Source organism: Peromyscus eremicus, chromosome 3 (genome assembly GCF_949786415.1).
Source record: "Peromyscus eremicus chromosome 3, PerEre_H2_v1, whole genome shotgun sequence".
Taxonomy (NCBI): domain Eukaryota; kingdom Metazoa; phylum Chordata; class Mammalia; order Rodentia; family Cricetidae; genus Peromyscus; species Peromyscus eremicus.
In genome coordinates this window covers 154,757,399-154,773,355 of record NC_081418.1, presented here as the reverse complement: position 1 = coordinate 154,773,355, position 15,957 = coordinate 154,757,399, and the positions used below count along the sequence as shown (strand labels likewise).

At 41.1% G+C, this 15,957-nt stretch overlaps 1 protein-coding gene across 8 annotated transcripts in view; it reads right to left on the bottom strand.

The window, feature by feature from the left end:
- The window catches only part of Ppfibp1 (PPFIA binding protein 1), a 155,364-nt gene that overhangs the window by 130,007 nt on the left and 9,400 nt on the right, over nucleotides 1-15,957 (bottom strand). For 7 of the 8 annotated variants that reach the window (XM_059256379.1, XM_059256382.1, XM_059256383.1 and 4 more), the window contains exon 2: nucleotides 14,411-14,546. The exons of the other annotated variant lie outside the window; for it this stretch is intronic. The gene's annotated coding sequence lies outside the window, so the exon portion shown is untranslated. The remainder of the gene's footprint in view (nucleotides 1-14,410; nucleotides 14,547-15,957) is intronic. 8 annotated transcript variants of the gene reach the window in all.

Here is a 15,957-nt window from a genome sequence, read left to right as displayed (position 1 = left end):
TTAAGCTTCACAATTAAGCTCCAAACACTGTCTAAGTTTAACCCTGACAAGTAATTGCTTTTTCTACAGTAGTTTCAACCATGCCTGTAATTTTATGTTAAACTACATAAGAATATACCTACATACATACATTTACATAAACATAAAATACAACACCTAATATAAAAAGTGAGCTACAGTTTTATGTAAAGGGTAGCCTTAAAACAAAAATACACTTGCCATCTTTTTTGATCAGCCAAATGAGCATAAAGTGGGAGCTCTTACTCCCCCAAAATACTTCTTAAAAGACTTTGAGTCCATGGAAATTCAAGCTCACTAACAGAAAGTTTAATTTTGGATTATCAATCCCTACACTGTTTCAGAGGCAAGCAATTGCTCCTCTGCAGAGAAAGAAGAAAGAGTTGGGTCTAAGCATCTTTTACCTTCACTCCTGATTTACACTTTCCTCCACAAAAAAGCACAATATCTGCCAAGCAAGGCTCAGCTTTCACATCAGGAAAAAAACTGTAGCAATACTTTTTGCATATAATAATCACTGCTATTTAATCCACTCAAGTAAAACCAAAGCAAACACAGGCATAAAGACTCCACGTCCTGGCAGGAGTAAGACAAACCACCTTCGGAAAAGTTTCCAGAGCCTCCTCAGCAGTCCTCAGACACAAGCAGCTGTACTTTTTTCCTATGGCATATGAAACACAAATAAGAGCCTTTGGGCCACTCCTCCAAATTTAAATGATGTTCGACAAGGACAGTGGAGCAGGGATAGTTACAAAACCACAGAACCTGGTCGCCGAAGGAGACCAGAGCCAGTGGCTAGCATCAAGATCCAAATATTTCCCAGGATGGTTGGATTTGTACTTCAGATAGGGTCTTACTTCTACAGACTGGCCCTGAACTCATGACCCTCCCATCTCCACCTCCTGAGTGCTGATAGGAACACATGCCAAAGGCCTGCTCCACTCACCAGCCTTGACCAAGGTATTTCCTGGACTCAGGCCTCACTCCAGCTCCATGCTCTTGTAAGGACTGTTCTCAGGATCAGAGATGATAAGCCTATTCCTTCTGCTTGGCACACAGACAGGTGTTTGATACCAACAGCTCTGATTCCCCTTAACGTTACTCCAGGGACTCCAGAGCTCCAGCTCTTCAAACCACACCTATAAGAGCACAACTTGCAGGCTTCTGGTGAGTGTCATGTCAACACTCCAGCACTGGAAACACACCAACTGGGCAACATTCCTCTTTAAACAGAAAAGAGGGCAAAGACTCCAGATGTGGAATCTCCAACCAGGAGCCCAAAGGGCAATAACTACAAACCCAGACACTAACTTGCATTGGGTTAACTTCCAATTAGCAGCGACACTGCACATTTGGCTTGTGCTGAACCATAAACCTCGTCAAGTTTTAAGCATCCCCATTTTAGATGGTTTTTAAAGTGTAGATTTATACGATGTAGCTGTTAAAGTTTTATCAGCTTCCAGGCTGTTTTCTGATTTTGACTACCACCAGTTGTCTCTCCCAGATATGTTTCAACCAGCTTCCAACCAGTTACTGATAAAAATGCTAAGAACCTTGTGCTGAGTGCTACTGAGTTCCAAATTATCTTTAAATGTACATCTTTCTACAAAAAAAATTTACAAAACTTCAGAAAGCAACTTGCTTGAAATGGAGTGAACTATTTCACTAGGACAAGAAATCTGGGGAAAGCAGTTGTAAGGAAGAAGACATTACTGGTTAAAACATGGCTACTCTTGCCACCCTCTCTGTCTCCACTCCACTTTTCTGGATTATGCTGTGCATTATCTGCAGGACTCGGGGATCTTAGCAGGACTGCCAGTCCATGTTGATGAGCTCCCAGTTCAAAGCTACTGCCCCATCCATGCACCCTGGGCAAACCAGATGGATGCCATTAAGCAGTGCTCGGTCCCAAATGAAATTGTGTGGAAACACTGGCACTCCTGCAAGATGCTTTTTCTGCCCCGCTTAGTTCTATGAGACAGTGGAACCCAAAATACTCAGCAAGAATTACTGATCCATTGCTTCTTTAAACAGGTTTTAAATAATGTGTAATTCGTTCTTAAAGCATTTAGTCATTCAATCTGGAAGGCCTAGAGGGGCAGAAAAAAAGTCCAAGAAATCACATCTACCTATTCACAAAGAGGTTCACTGAAAATGTACTCAAATGTATGAAGAACTACTGAGACGATCAGATTAGATGATATGAGTGGTGCCTCCCTGTCATTATGTGTCCTGAGTCCCTAAGAATAAGGTTTTATGTAATCGTAATCAGTGCCCTTTCTTAGTGGCCTTTTCCTGTAACTGGAGGTAAAATTTGCAGACCAGAATTACTTTCTCTGTAACTCCTAGGTCACCAATTCATAGGAAAGCCATCATTCCTGGAGGGTCGCCTCAAAATATGGGGGTTGCTGAAGAACTCAAGTTCTAGTGACTTTTCTGACACATGTCAAGGAGCACAGTAATCCCACCCACAGAGAACTCTGCACAGGACATTCATGAAGTCACTGTATATGGCATACACAGGTTATCCAGCCCAGTAGCTAATGGCCTTCAGGCTCCAGGCTGCTAGACAGCAGCAGCCAGTAAACCAGAAAAGGTTGTGGCAGAACCAACAGAGCCTGCCCCAAAGTAGCATCACCAGGATGCAAGTGCACTGTGCCAGCCTGGGTGAGCAATAATAGAAGCAGCACCGTTGAGGGCCAGCAGGAAGGACCAGCCTAGTCTTTCCACTGTCCTCCTTACCATGCCCAAACTGTGTTTATCTGCATTTTCAATCCACCACTTTCTCCACCACAGGCAAGGATTAGAACAGCAGTGCAGTTAAGGTCAGTTGTATTCAAATCAATTGAGTGGCGAAGACTCTCTGCTTGATCAACTTTTAGCGAGGCTCCTGAACCTTCTCCTAGATACATCTGTGCAATTCCTTAATTGCTCTAGGAAGTGGAAAGATCTAAATTATAAATAAAGCCAGTTCCTTCATGTTAAGCCATTGTAAGAGACCTAAGACTAGAGGAAGTCTGTAATGTAGGACGAGTGCAACTATTTTTGGCTGCACAGTTACTAGGATGAACAAACATTCCCATCTCAGTTAAAGCACCACCACCACCCTTAGGGCATCCCGCCTGAACCCTACATAAGTCTACATCAGAGTCCAGAGGGAACTCTGATGATCCCTCACCATAACATACACTTCTGGAACCCAAACCAGGTTCTGTCATGATGAAAAATAATCCTGACTATCATGGTACAGGATTTACATTTAGTACTAGCTATGTGACCTTGTCCCAAGATTACCTTGGTAGTCTGTGTGTCTGTTTCTCATGTGAAAATGGGAATAAGTACCCATCTAGGGGCATGACTCAGCAGTTAAGAATGCTTGCCGCTTTTCCTGAGGACCCAAGTTTGTTTCCCAGCACCCACATCACATAACACCATATTAATTCCAGATCCAAGGGATTTTTCTGGCCTCCACAGGCATCTGCACTCTTGTGCACATAAACCCAGACACAGAGAGATATACATGCATATACATAATTTAAAATAAAATAAATCTTTCAAAAAAGGGAGAGAGTACCTAGCTCCACTTGCTGAGAGGGAAAATAAGGTCCATCTCAGTTATAAAGATCACAAATGTTCCTAAGAATCTAAGTGAAGGAAAGCTTTGCCACAATAGCCAATAAATGCCAACTGTTATTATTATTGCCAGTCTTTTAAGACTTACACATGGCAGTTGTCTATTACCTGTGCTTATTTTAATTTGCCTTTACAAATTAGAGGTAGTAAAGTACTTGTGTGTTATGGGGGTGGGGGAACCCACAAGATTTGAAATCAGGCAGGTATAGTTGCGGTAGAATAGAATCAAAGCTCTGCTACTTACAATTTCATTAATTTAAAAGATATCCTTCCACATTTTACTCTCTGACAAATTGGAAAGTATCTTATCAGTGGTGCCTTCTATTCACTGTTCATCTTAGCCAAGCTACTTAATCTCTATAAAATTATAGAACTAATTATAAAATTAATATTGCCCACATTTCTTAGAGTTATGGGAAAAAATAACCATAACCCCTAGCAAACACTTGGTGTAACAAAGCACAAATAACCATACAAATGACTAACAGCATTACACATCCAGCATCTCCTGAGCTGGATAAGTATTTTCATATATTTTACAGAATAACCCATTAGCCGTGGAAATGTTTGGCTAACATGTTTGAGTATACAAAATCCTGGCTGGACTCATTTTTTTCAAATATCAGGTGCTAAATAGCTAAATACAGAAACCCTCTAATAGAACAATATGCTCATACCCCACAACCTTTGTGAGGACCTGCACCTGATTTAAACACCACCCAAAGCCTAAGGTTACTAACCAGCCCACATGTGGGGCCCTTAAGATCCCAGTTCTTGGCAATGGCTGAACTCTGGCTCAAAGTCTATACACTGGGACCTGGGAAGATATGAAAGTGCTTTTTACAAATTCAGCTACAATGCTTAGTGTGTTAACAATAAAAATCTTGAGTGTTTATTCATTATGATCAGCTAACTCTTTCATAATAACCTATTTTCCTAAGGCCGAAATGTCTAAGTCAGCCTGGTTTTAAGCTTGCCCTTAAGTACCATGTCCTACCTCCTGGGGACATTATGCAATATATCAGCTTAAAGGAAGCAAATCTCTCCCACACTTCAAGGTCCTACCCTCCAAACAGCCAAGAGCATCTTCCCTGGGGAATGTGTCAGACCTTCCTACTGCAAGAGAATGAGGCCAAGGTGGGGTAAGAGGGTGGTGTGGTATGGTACGGCATGAGTGAGAGTTTCCAATGGTTTCTAAGCCCAGCTGGCTCTGCCTCTTTCCTAAGTCTGCAGCCAGTCCTAAGTGACAAGGTTTTTCATTTGACCTTTTTCCATTTCTTGTCCTGATTTATTTCCCAGATGTCTATGAAACACTCTGCAGATCACTTCTGGTCCAGCTCTTCTTAATAAACTTTTTAAAATTCTAGTTCTCCCAAAGTTTCTCTCCTAACAATAGTCATTTCTCTCTGCACAGCACCACCCTCCCTGCCAGGAAACTCTTCTTTCATCCTCTGCAGACATGAGTCACAATGAAAAGGCACAGCTGGAGATTCCTCACTTGAACTGTATAACTCAAGCAGGCGAGTGGGTGCATGTGTGCAGGCATGTTCAAAAGACCAAGTGAGAACTCCAAAGGCTCTAGGGTTCACACAGGAGAAGATCATGCAAGTTTTCTTGGGCAGCACACACACACCAGAGAGGCATCTTCAGACTTTCTGCCACAGTACAATCAGAGTGCTGCAAATTTCCTTCTCATTTGAGGACACTTGAGCTTCTAATTATATACTGTCTCTTGTTTCTAGTCAATACAGTAAGCCAACTGGCAGGTCAGTCACATCACATCTCAACCATCAAACTGCCAACAGAGGTTCAAAGATGAGTGTTTTTATACAAAACCTGTCACCATGGCAATTTGAGTCTGCTCAGTTTCTGAACAGAGAACAGTGAACTAGTTATCTTTCCACTACAAACATCATGGAAACAGGTTGGTAGCATCTTCCTCCACCTGGCAATAGAGTGCTCCAGCCTGATAATATAGATCAAAGCAAAGATTACAAAACCTGCCCAGGAGTTGAGGGAGGCTTCCTGGGAAGCCAGCATATGCACACGCATACACACACACACACACACACACACACACACACACACACACACACCCCAGCACATACCAGCATATCACCACTTTGACTGTGTGCCAAGGTCAAATCATCAGGCTTTCCTATCTCTACAGGACACCCAATCTATTGATACATTAGGTGAACAGAACCTACAACTCTTTAACTTACCAAAAGACAGAAAAGCAGATCTGTGCTCACTTCTGCAGATACGACTCACTCTGGGCTCAGGAAGGAGCTTGTACACAATGATCTATGTGTGTGTGACTTTGGCCTTGCTCACTCATACCACAAACCATGACAGAACGTTTCAGAAATTTGCTGAATACAACTAGCTTCTGGAAATGCCAGGAAGTAGAGCTGACTTTATCTTTTGGCAAGGGAGCTCTGTTATGGTTTGAATCTGGAATGTCCCCAACAGGCTCATGCTTTAAAGACTTGGTCCTCTGCTGGTTTGACTGTTTTGGGGGACACTGTAGAACTCTAGGGATGTGGGCAACTCGGAGTAAGCCTTGGAAGGTTCTATCTGCCTGAGTCTAGTCTAGCTCTCTACTTCCTGGCCGCCATGTGAGGAGCTTGACCACACTCCCACAGCCACGGAGCCTCCCTGCCATGAAGGACTGAATGCTCAGAAACCATGGACCACAACAAATCTCTTCCCTTAAATGGCTTCTGCTGGGTGTTTGTCACAGTGACAAGAAAAGTAACCAGAACAGACTCATAAATCCCAGCCTCAGCCATGACTAAAGTATCGTAGCAGGGGTTGAATGTCAGTAGGAGACAAAATCTCCTCCATTTACCCTCCACTCTCGTTTCTTAGAAGGTTCTGAGTTGAGATTTTCCTGCTTGTCTGCCTTTTGTGATGATGACCTACCAGTCTGTAAGTGTAACATAAATTAAGTGTTTCAGAAAATATTGTATTTACATACATACAGGATTAATATTCTGATCATGCAGTAATTCAAGCTTGGGAAAATTACTCAATTTGGGGTCAGCCACTTCATACATACAGAAGCTAGGCCTTACTACACCACAATCAGCCAAAAATATCACAAAGTAACATGTGAACTTCCAAGAAGCTATAGACTTGCTGTTTAATAATTAACAAAAGGGTTATGATCTCTCCCTCCATTCAGCTACAGGGTCCAAACTTTCTGACCTTGCAAATAAAGTGTCTTGCCACATACTACATTTATGTTTGTTTCCTTTCCAATTGGATAGACTCCTTGGGACAATCTAATGGACACAGCATTGCTCCATTCAACACCCACTTTAGGGCTTCTAGTGAACCCAATCTAGGATATATGCTGGCAATCTAGGTTTAAAGAGTTGTGCTGAGGACACCACAGGCTCCCTCAAAAGTCTTATGAAGGCTGAAATTTGAAAATTACTTGTCAGGTGGCCATTCAATTGAAAACTACAAATGTTTGACAGTCAGCTCAGATCCCTTTCTGAACACCAATCCAAGCTGGTCAACAACCACAAGAGGTAAGTGATGCACAGGAGTACAGCACAGTCACACGTCAGTACAGCAAGACCTAACACAACTAACAATGTGCACCATGAACTGCTACTACTCCAAGGGGTGCCAAAGCTGGCACCACGTAGTTCACCCTCAAACCCCAGTAGACTCCCCCTGCTAAGCTACCTAACAAGAACAGCTCTATCTTAAGTATACACTGAGCTTTGAACATCATTACAACCTTTACTAACAAGCACAATGCTTGGGGCTGATATTGACGACATGCTAATAATTTTTGTAACCCCAAAAGAGCAGACAGAGGAGGGACTGTACTGCCTTATACAGGAAGCTGCATCTTCTTTCAGAAAACCCCAAAAGACTGCCTGGAATCCATACAGGCTCCAGTCCAGTTAAGGATATGGGACGAAAGGAGACTTGTCAGAACCAGTTGAAGGGAAAGCAGTGTCTATTCTAACTACCAGAGGATTGGAGTCAGGAGGTTTCAAGGAGAAGTAGACTTCCTATGAAAACTTGGCCTTACCTTACATTTCTGCCTAATGGTTTTCTGTATCTCACATCTGATCTCATTTTTGAGCCTGACAGCCTTCCACCTGTCCTGGTATTATTATACTTACTCTACAACTGGCAGTGTGACTGTCCAAGACCACACAACTTACCAACATTGGGGTCAAACTATCAGATAATTATCTTATTATTGTTGTTGTTGATATTATAATATAACTACATCACTTCCCCTTTCCTTTCCTCCCTCTGAAGATTCAGGGTTATTATTATAAAACTCTGCCCATTTCCAATTTGTCTATGTATTTCTTCAAACTTGTATAAAAGTCCCTGAAAGCTTGGTTCCTTCCTACTTCCCTACCTCCCACCTTCATGATACAGACCAATAGTTCATAAGAAAAAAGACTATTAATGGCACAAAATCCTGGGGCAGCGCCCACATCACCAAAGGAATCCCAATCCTTTCTCTCTCTCTCTCTCTCTCTCTCTCTCTCTCTCTCTCTCTCTCTCTCTCTCTCTCTCTCTCTCTCTCTCTCTGTGTGTGTGTGTGTGTCCCTCTCTCTGTCTCTGTCTCTGTCTGACTCTAAATAATCTAGACTTTCTGTTGTTGATACAAACCACAACTTCAAAAGTACAGCTGACAGAGGTTGAAAGGGTCAAATTCACCAGCATTGAACTTCACTCACTAATTCACTTCTTGTCAAATGCATATATGTAGAAGGAAGTAGAAAAAGAGCTTTACATAGCTCACAGACTTCTTAGCCATAGTAATTGTTCTTAGAAAAGACTGTCCCTGGTCATTAGATGCTGCCTGCTGTTATTTGAGGCACTTGCAGGATTTTATTCATGCCAAGTTGGCATTCTGTTTCTGCAATGAAAGATGCTGGGGCAGAAGAAGTCAGACAGGAATCTTCATGCTATCAACAGAGAGTCAGAGGATCTTTCAGCCTCGAGTAGGTATATCACACAGCTCAGGCAAACACTAATGAAAGCTAATCACTCCATTTACTCCATCAGCCAACCAGCCAACAAGACACAAGACACCTGGTAAAACTCCCTGTGTTCCTGCAGGTACCACCTCTGCCTTGTTTCAAAGGGCTGGAGCCAAAATGACTTCAAGTGACCAGCACAGAGCGCCTGCTGGGTTTCTATCTCAGGATCATGAAACGCTCTCTCCAGTCCTTTGAGCCCATCAATTGACAGTCAAATCAGCATCAGTTTCACTCGGCCATTCCGTTACCTCCACCTCCGTCCCCATTGACTTCCAATCAAGAAATCAGACAGCAAGCCTGGAATTTTAGAGAAACAATTCCTATTGATCATTAAAGTTGAACACAGCTTTACAATGTCCTAGACTCAGTCTGCAGAACACTAGACATGTAAGGGAACATAGAAATCACATCAATTTACATAATCACTGATGCTTACTGTACCCATGTCTTACATAAGGAATATGCACATCCTAAATTATGTTAAAATTCTAATTTATGAATTTATATAAGTAATATAAAGGAAAATTTCCCATCTTCTCTCCATTCTTACAAAGATGCAAGAAAGGAGGTGGAACACTGTAGGAACAGATCCAAGTTCCCAGAACAAAAATCTCAGATGCCAGTCATCAACCCAGGAAGCACTTTCCTCATAAATACAACCCATCTACTATTACAATACTAAGCTGATTTACTGTTCAAGTGCAGCCACAAGGCTGGAGAGGTTGTTCTTTCAGAGGACCCAGGTTTGATTCCCAGCATACACATGGCAGCTCACAACTGTCTGTAACTCCAGTTTCAGGGGATCCAATGCCCTCTTCTGTCTGGACTCTTTGAACACCAAGATGCATGTAGTGCACAGACATGCATGCAGGCAAAACATCCATACACATAAAACAATAAATCTTTTTTTTTTAAAGATTTATTTTCTTTATTATGTAAACAGTGTTCTTTGTGCAAGTTTGCCGTACGCCAGAAGAGGGCATCAGATCTCATTATAGATGGTTGTGAGCCACCATGTGGTTGCTGGGAATTGAACTCAGGACCTCTGGAAGAGCAGACAGCGCTCTTAACCTCTAAGCCATCTCTCCAGCCCCCAACAATAAATCTTTTAAAAAATTAAATACAACCATGGCTTCAGGGACCAAAAATAAATAAAATAAAACATGAAGTTAGAAAACATTTTTTTAAGAAGATTCCCAATGAATGTCTTTCTTTAACTCTGGAGAATAAAGACTATATTGGATTAGAAGTCTGAAAGCATTTAACTATTTGGCTTAATTTATTAAAATGTCAAAGCCTGAACTGACAGTAGAAGTTAAATGGCAAGATAACCTCACGCTGAATTTGTCAGGCAGAAATGACTTCCTATAGTGATGGTCTCATCATGTCACAAGGGCAAAGTACCAAACCAATTTGACTTTTAAATGGCATAAAAACTTAAGTTTACTGTTCTCTTGTGAAATATTTACCAACTTTGTCTTTTCTCATTATTCTGTTTGTAAAACATGGACAAGTAACAACTCTTTAAAGAATGCCAAAAATCTGTGTTATGTGCAAAGGAATGATTGAGCTATTGCCCTTCACAAGAGTTGTGTTCTTCACATGAACAGACAAAACATGCTTTGCTTTGGCTGTGAGCACAGTCCTCAGCTGGTGATTCATCATGAAATTCTTTAAGCAGAAAGACCTGAGAGAAGCAGGTGACTTACTCAAAACAGAAAAGAAAACATACTGAATGAGGAAATTTTCTCACATCGAAATACAAGTAATATTTATATTTTTTCAACTTCAAAAAATTCAAAGTAGGTTTACCAGTTATTCTAAAACTTTTGAACAAAAAAAATAAAAGTTGTATATCTGGTTTCAAACTAGGACATAATCATTACTCAACTCCTACAGTAAATGCGCTGGATATTATGCTAGGCATTTCAATTTAACCCAACAGTCCTATGAGGTAAAGATATTTCATCCTACTGATGAGAAGCCAGAGCTCAGGGTGAATAAGAAACAGAGCCATAATCCTAAGACAAGAGTATGCTGGGATTCTATCCAAAGTACATCTGATTCCAAAACCTAAAATATTTGATGCTACACTCTTCCTACTAGCTCCACCAAGAACTTCCAAGCCCAAATTACAATGATGGGATTGTTCCTAAATGGAACAGATCAGCCCTGGAGTCAGAAGCTCTCTGTTATGATGCCTCCATTGAGTGGTGGTTTCCTCCCAAATTAATGGAGATGAAAATGATATTTAACCTCATAACGTTGAGGTGAGAAGCAACTATAAAAGCCGCAGTGAAAGGCCTTGCCAAAACAGCCGAGTGTTCCATAAGCGTTACCTTCCTCTACAAGTTTGGGTTGGTACAGCTAACAAGCAAATGAATGCAGGTCCAAGGCCTGGTTAAGACTAGACAACAGAGCCTGAAGGGATAAGGGCTCAGGCATGGATGAGACCTGTCACAGCCCCCATTCTGTCTATCTTCCCATAAACAAAAAAAACATAAAAATTGATTGTGGGCCAACTCTAAACCAGAGGAGGCCAAAGGCTGCTGCTGATCATAGTTAATCAGCCTTGAGTAAAGTCTTCCTGCCTTCAGTAAACTCACTTCCACCCAGAGGCAAGGGAAATCAGCATCAAAAGCAATCAAGCAAACCTTGAAACAGTAAGAGCCTCACCTTCTCTTGCCAACGTTCCCTTTTGTATTTCCCATATGTACATGAAGGCTTTTACCCCAGGACACAGTTGTCACACAGACACCTGAGGTCAATTCTCCTTAGAAAACAGTAGTCATCTACTTTAAGATATAATTTTAAACACTGGTTATATCGAATGGTAACTTGCAGAGCAAAAAGAGTTCATTTTAACATTGACAGAGGCAAACTGAAGATCTGAGGTAGCAAATAATCAATAAATTAAGGACTGGAGAGATGACTTAGCAGTTAAGAGCACATACTGCTCTTGTAGAGGACCAGAGTTCAGTTTCCAGCACCTCACAGGCACCTGTAACTCCAGCTCCGGGGGCCCCAACATTCCATTTTTAGCCTCCTCTGGCAACTGCATGCTTGCATGTGCCTGAAAACCACACACATACATACATAAATAAAATATAAATAAAATCATTTAAAAATTAAAATTAAAAATTAGACAAGAAAACTAAGTAAAATATTGCAACAATTGATAGAGGGCAAATAAATAAAAATAAAGAGTTGGAGTTTATGAAAAATAAGAAAAATGCTAATTCCCAATAGACAAAATGGGTGAAGAGCATGATGCCTTTAGTCATATATGCACATTTGATCTCAGTAATAGCAAACACATAGAAAAGAAAAAGTATCTTTTCTCTTTTAAAATGCCCCAAATATTATCAAAGTGAGACAATCGCTCTGCTAATGGGAACAAAAATAGCTAATTCGGGCTAATTACAGCAACGTTACTCAGGACTTGCACACATCCAAACCCTTCAATGCAGCTTCCATCCCATGAAGATGGAACAGATATGAAACTCAGAAAATGCTGACAGCACAAATGTTCATCAAAGCTGAAAACAAGCAACATGTCCACAATAACTAGAACATCATACAGTCCTGAGAACTGTGTTTACAGATACTTCAGAAATGCAAGTAAAACAATGTTAATTTTTCTTTTTTTGGCTGTTTGTTTCTGTTGTTGTTGTTGTTGCTGTTTAAGATAGGGTTTCTCTGTGTCGCCCTGGCTGTACTGGAACTTGCTTTGCTGGCCTCGAACTCACAGAGATCCACCTGCCTTTGCCTCCCAAGTGCTGAGATTAAAGTCATGTACCACCACCACCCAACAATGTTAAATTTTTAAAAGAGAAGTAAAATTATGTACTCAGAATATAATAGAAAAAATGAAAAGAAACATACAAGCACACCAAAGAAGCACACTCTATGCGGCAGGTCTACAGGTGACTCTGGCTTTTAGTCTTGTTCTTAATTTTCTTTCTTGGATTTGTTCAGGATTATATTTTAATTTTGGATACACATGGGGGGTGCATTTAATGTAAGTATATGTGCCACATATGTGCAGCACAGGGCCCAGAGGCCAGAAGAGGGTACCAGATCCCCTGGAACTGGAATTATAGGCATTTATGAACTACCCAATGTGGGCACTAGAAACCAAACTGAGATCCTCTGAAAGAACAGCAAGTGCTCTTAACCCATCTCTCCAGCTCCTGATGACATTTTGAAAAATGGGTCTTCATTATATTTTTTTCTATACTACTCAAATCTATAAGGTACATTCATTACTTCTGCGATTACAAAAAAAGTAAGTAAATAACAATTTCAAGTATAACTACATAATGAACAATAGATGGAAAGCCGAAGGCTCTCACATTTCTGCAGGTAGCAAGTAAGTTACAGTTAAGGCCACATCAGGAAGACAGCCACTCTGTACTAAACTGGGCCTAGCACAACATTAGGCTTCTTGGTGTCGGAACAAAAGCTGCATGTCCCACATATCAAAACATACTTTGGAAATTCATAAACTGAAACCTTTTTCTACCAGGGGACTTATGCCAACACACCAAAATTATCTCTACAAAACAAACTAGTTGGGCAGGAAGTTTACTAGGAACACCCTAAAAACTAATAATTGTTTTTACAGCTCTGAATAACACAGCCAGCTCATGTTGGTACACAATGTAACATAAACAAACCATCTCCAGTGAGTCTGTCTGCTTCTGAACAGGACAGTGTGAAGCTCAGAGCACATGGCTTTGCCTTGGCAACAGTTATAAAATTAACTCTTAAGAGGTTCACCCTCTCAAAGGTTGGTCTTGAGGTCTCTGAGATGGTTTTCTCATAGCAACTGATAACTACAGCAAGCCCTTTGTGCTCCATATCTTGTTTCATCTTCATGACCCTACAACAGACATCTGGGGCCAGAAAAGGCTTTGTCAGGAGGGCTTTCCTCTGTGGGATTCCTAGGCACACACATCTCTGGACCCTACCACAAGATTCAGTGGCACTCCCTCCCATCCCCAGGTTGTGACATAGAAAATGTCTCCTGGCATCATCAAATGTCTCCTTTGAGTCAGAATCAGCTCCACTGCAAGCCATTGCTACAGAAGCATACACCATTACTGCCCTCACTTGACAAATGGGCAAGTGAAGCGATGATCCCCAATTCTGTACTCCATGTGTCTCCAGGTAGGATGCCTCTCTTACATATCCTGCCTATTGAATCATCTTTCTACCCCCCATGGAGCCAATAGTGGACTTTAGCACATGCTGGTCCAAGAAACCTTATCCTCATCACATATTTATTTACTTCCTACTAGAATCTTAGCAAAAATGCCCATGGTCTTCAACTAGCATATAATCTACTTGAAAAAGTAAGACACACCCAGATATAAACTGTTTTGAGAGTCTATCTTGAAGAAAACTCTTCTCTCATCTATAAAACAGAAGCAATGCTTACATGTGGCTCTCACAATTAGCTGAGATAGCACAACTGAAGTTTTTATTGTAAAGTACAATTTAAGAAACAACTACATACCAAATGAACAGCAATAAACAAGTCTAGCATTAGAAGACTCAAAGTATCAAATGAGTTACACTGGACAATCTAAACTCCTCCCTTACATAGCAGCTGCGCATTTAAAATCTACAACTTAGGTTACCTGATTCCTTGTAGAGTTCTTTGGCTGGGCTCTGAAGGGAAGACGGATTTAAGCAAGAAAAGCAATAAGGAAGAGGGCTCGTACCTGTCAAGCACGCCAGAGGTGAGTCCTTCTGCACAGGGGCAGGAAAGACAAGCTCGGAAAGAGATCAAGATCAGGTGACGGGACACGGTGTCACAGTGAGACAACAGCCAGGCAAAAATCTAAGAATTATTTTTTCCTAAAAAAAAAAACAAGGGTTGCTACAAAGCACATCCTCAACTTCCATAATGAATGTCTCAGAATAAAAGATGTGCATTCTGACTTTTAGGCAAGAATTCACCGGAAACACAAATGCTTAAAGCTGTGTAACTAAAGGTAAAGTCAATCTGCCATAATGATATACTCCAACTTCTTTATCTCAGAGTCCAATTCACCTTGCTCTTCTGCTCATCTTTCACCAAAGCGAAAGTCCACAGGAGCCAGATTTTTTCTAAATCTTAACTTCAGTAAGTAAAAGTTCCTAGGAAAAAAATTCTGGCTAAAATTTCTTAAAGACTGTGCAGGCCACATCATACCTATCTCCATGCAATCTCTACCTCAGGTTTACCTGTATGAGAATCCTGATGTAAGCCAGAGCCAAGAAAGACAGGAAACAGATGCAGCATGAACACTCTGGGCAAGGGACGATTCCCACCCCAGGCAAACAGAAGACAGTGTGAGATTTCATCATGCTACTAAGAATGGCACATGATTTGAAACTTAAAAACTGTTTATTTCTGGAATCTTTGATTTAATACAGCTGGTCCATGTCTGGCTGCTGATAACCCATACAGCAAAATACAAAACGAATCATGAAGGGACATCACTGTGCCACACTCCTCATTACTGGATTCTTTAGTCTTCTGCTCCAATCATGAAAGGACATCACACTCTTCATTACTGGACTGCTTTAGTCTTCAGCTCCATCATCCTGACATCATCACCACAACAAATCTGAAATGCCACAACCCGTTGTCTTTCCAGCAAAAGCTCTGACTGGAAGTAACTAGTTAAAATGAAGATCAGCAGCAACCTTATCAAAACTAGTATCTAATGTAATGGCCTCTGCGTCACAGCCTCTCCCTGTAGAGCATTTCCGGGTGCATTGGTAGCTTTAACCAGGAACTGAGTGTGGCACTAAAACCAGCTATTTCTCACCCCTTAGGATGCTCAAGTTTCCAAGAAGCTAGCCTGGGAACCATTAAGCCATTAAGTCTGGTTGTCTAAAAAGTCCTTCTTCAAACAAGCCAAGTTTTCCTTTGTCTGGTTTTTTTGTTCTTTTTTTTTTTCTCCCCACTACTTTCCACTTCAACAAATTAACTGACTGCCTCAAGACACATCCTGGTAAATATGTCACTTTGTATTGTTTAGATGAGAGACTGCTGTCATTATTTCAAGTTTTTTCCTCTTGACCAATAATCCCTAGAGCCAGTTCCTCTGGAGCCAGAGCAACTTGTCTATGAATTTCCTTTCACTGCTTCCTACTCTATTGAAGACGGCCTGCAGAGAATTTAGTCAACACTTAACCCTTCCCATAATATTTTTTTCCATTTCTGAGTGCTTTCTTCCACCCCACCTAAACAAGAGTTTTCTAGAATTCAAAATGAACC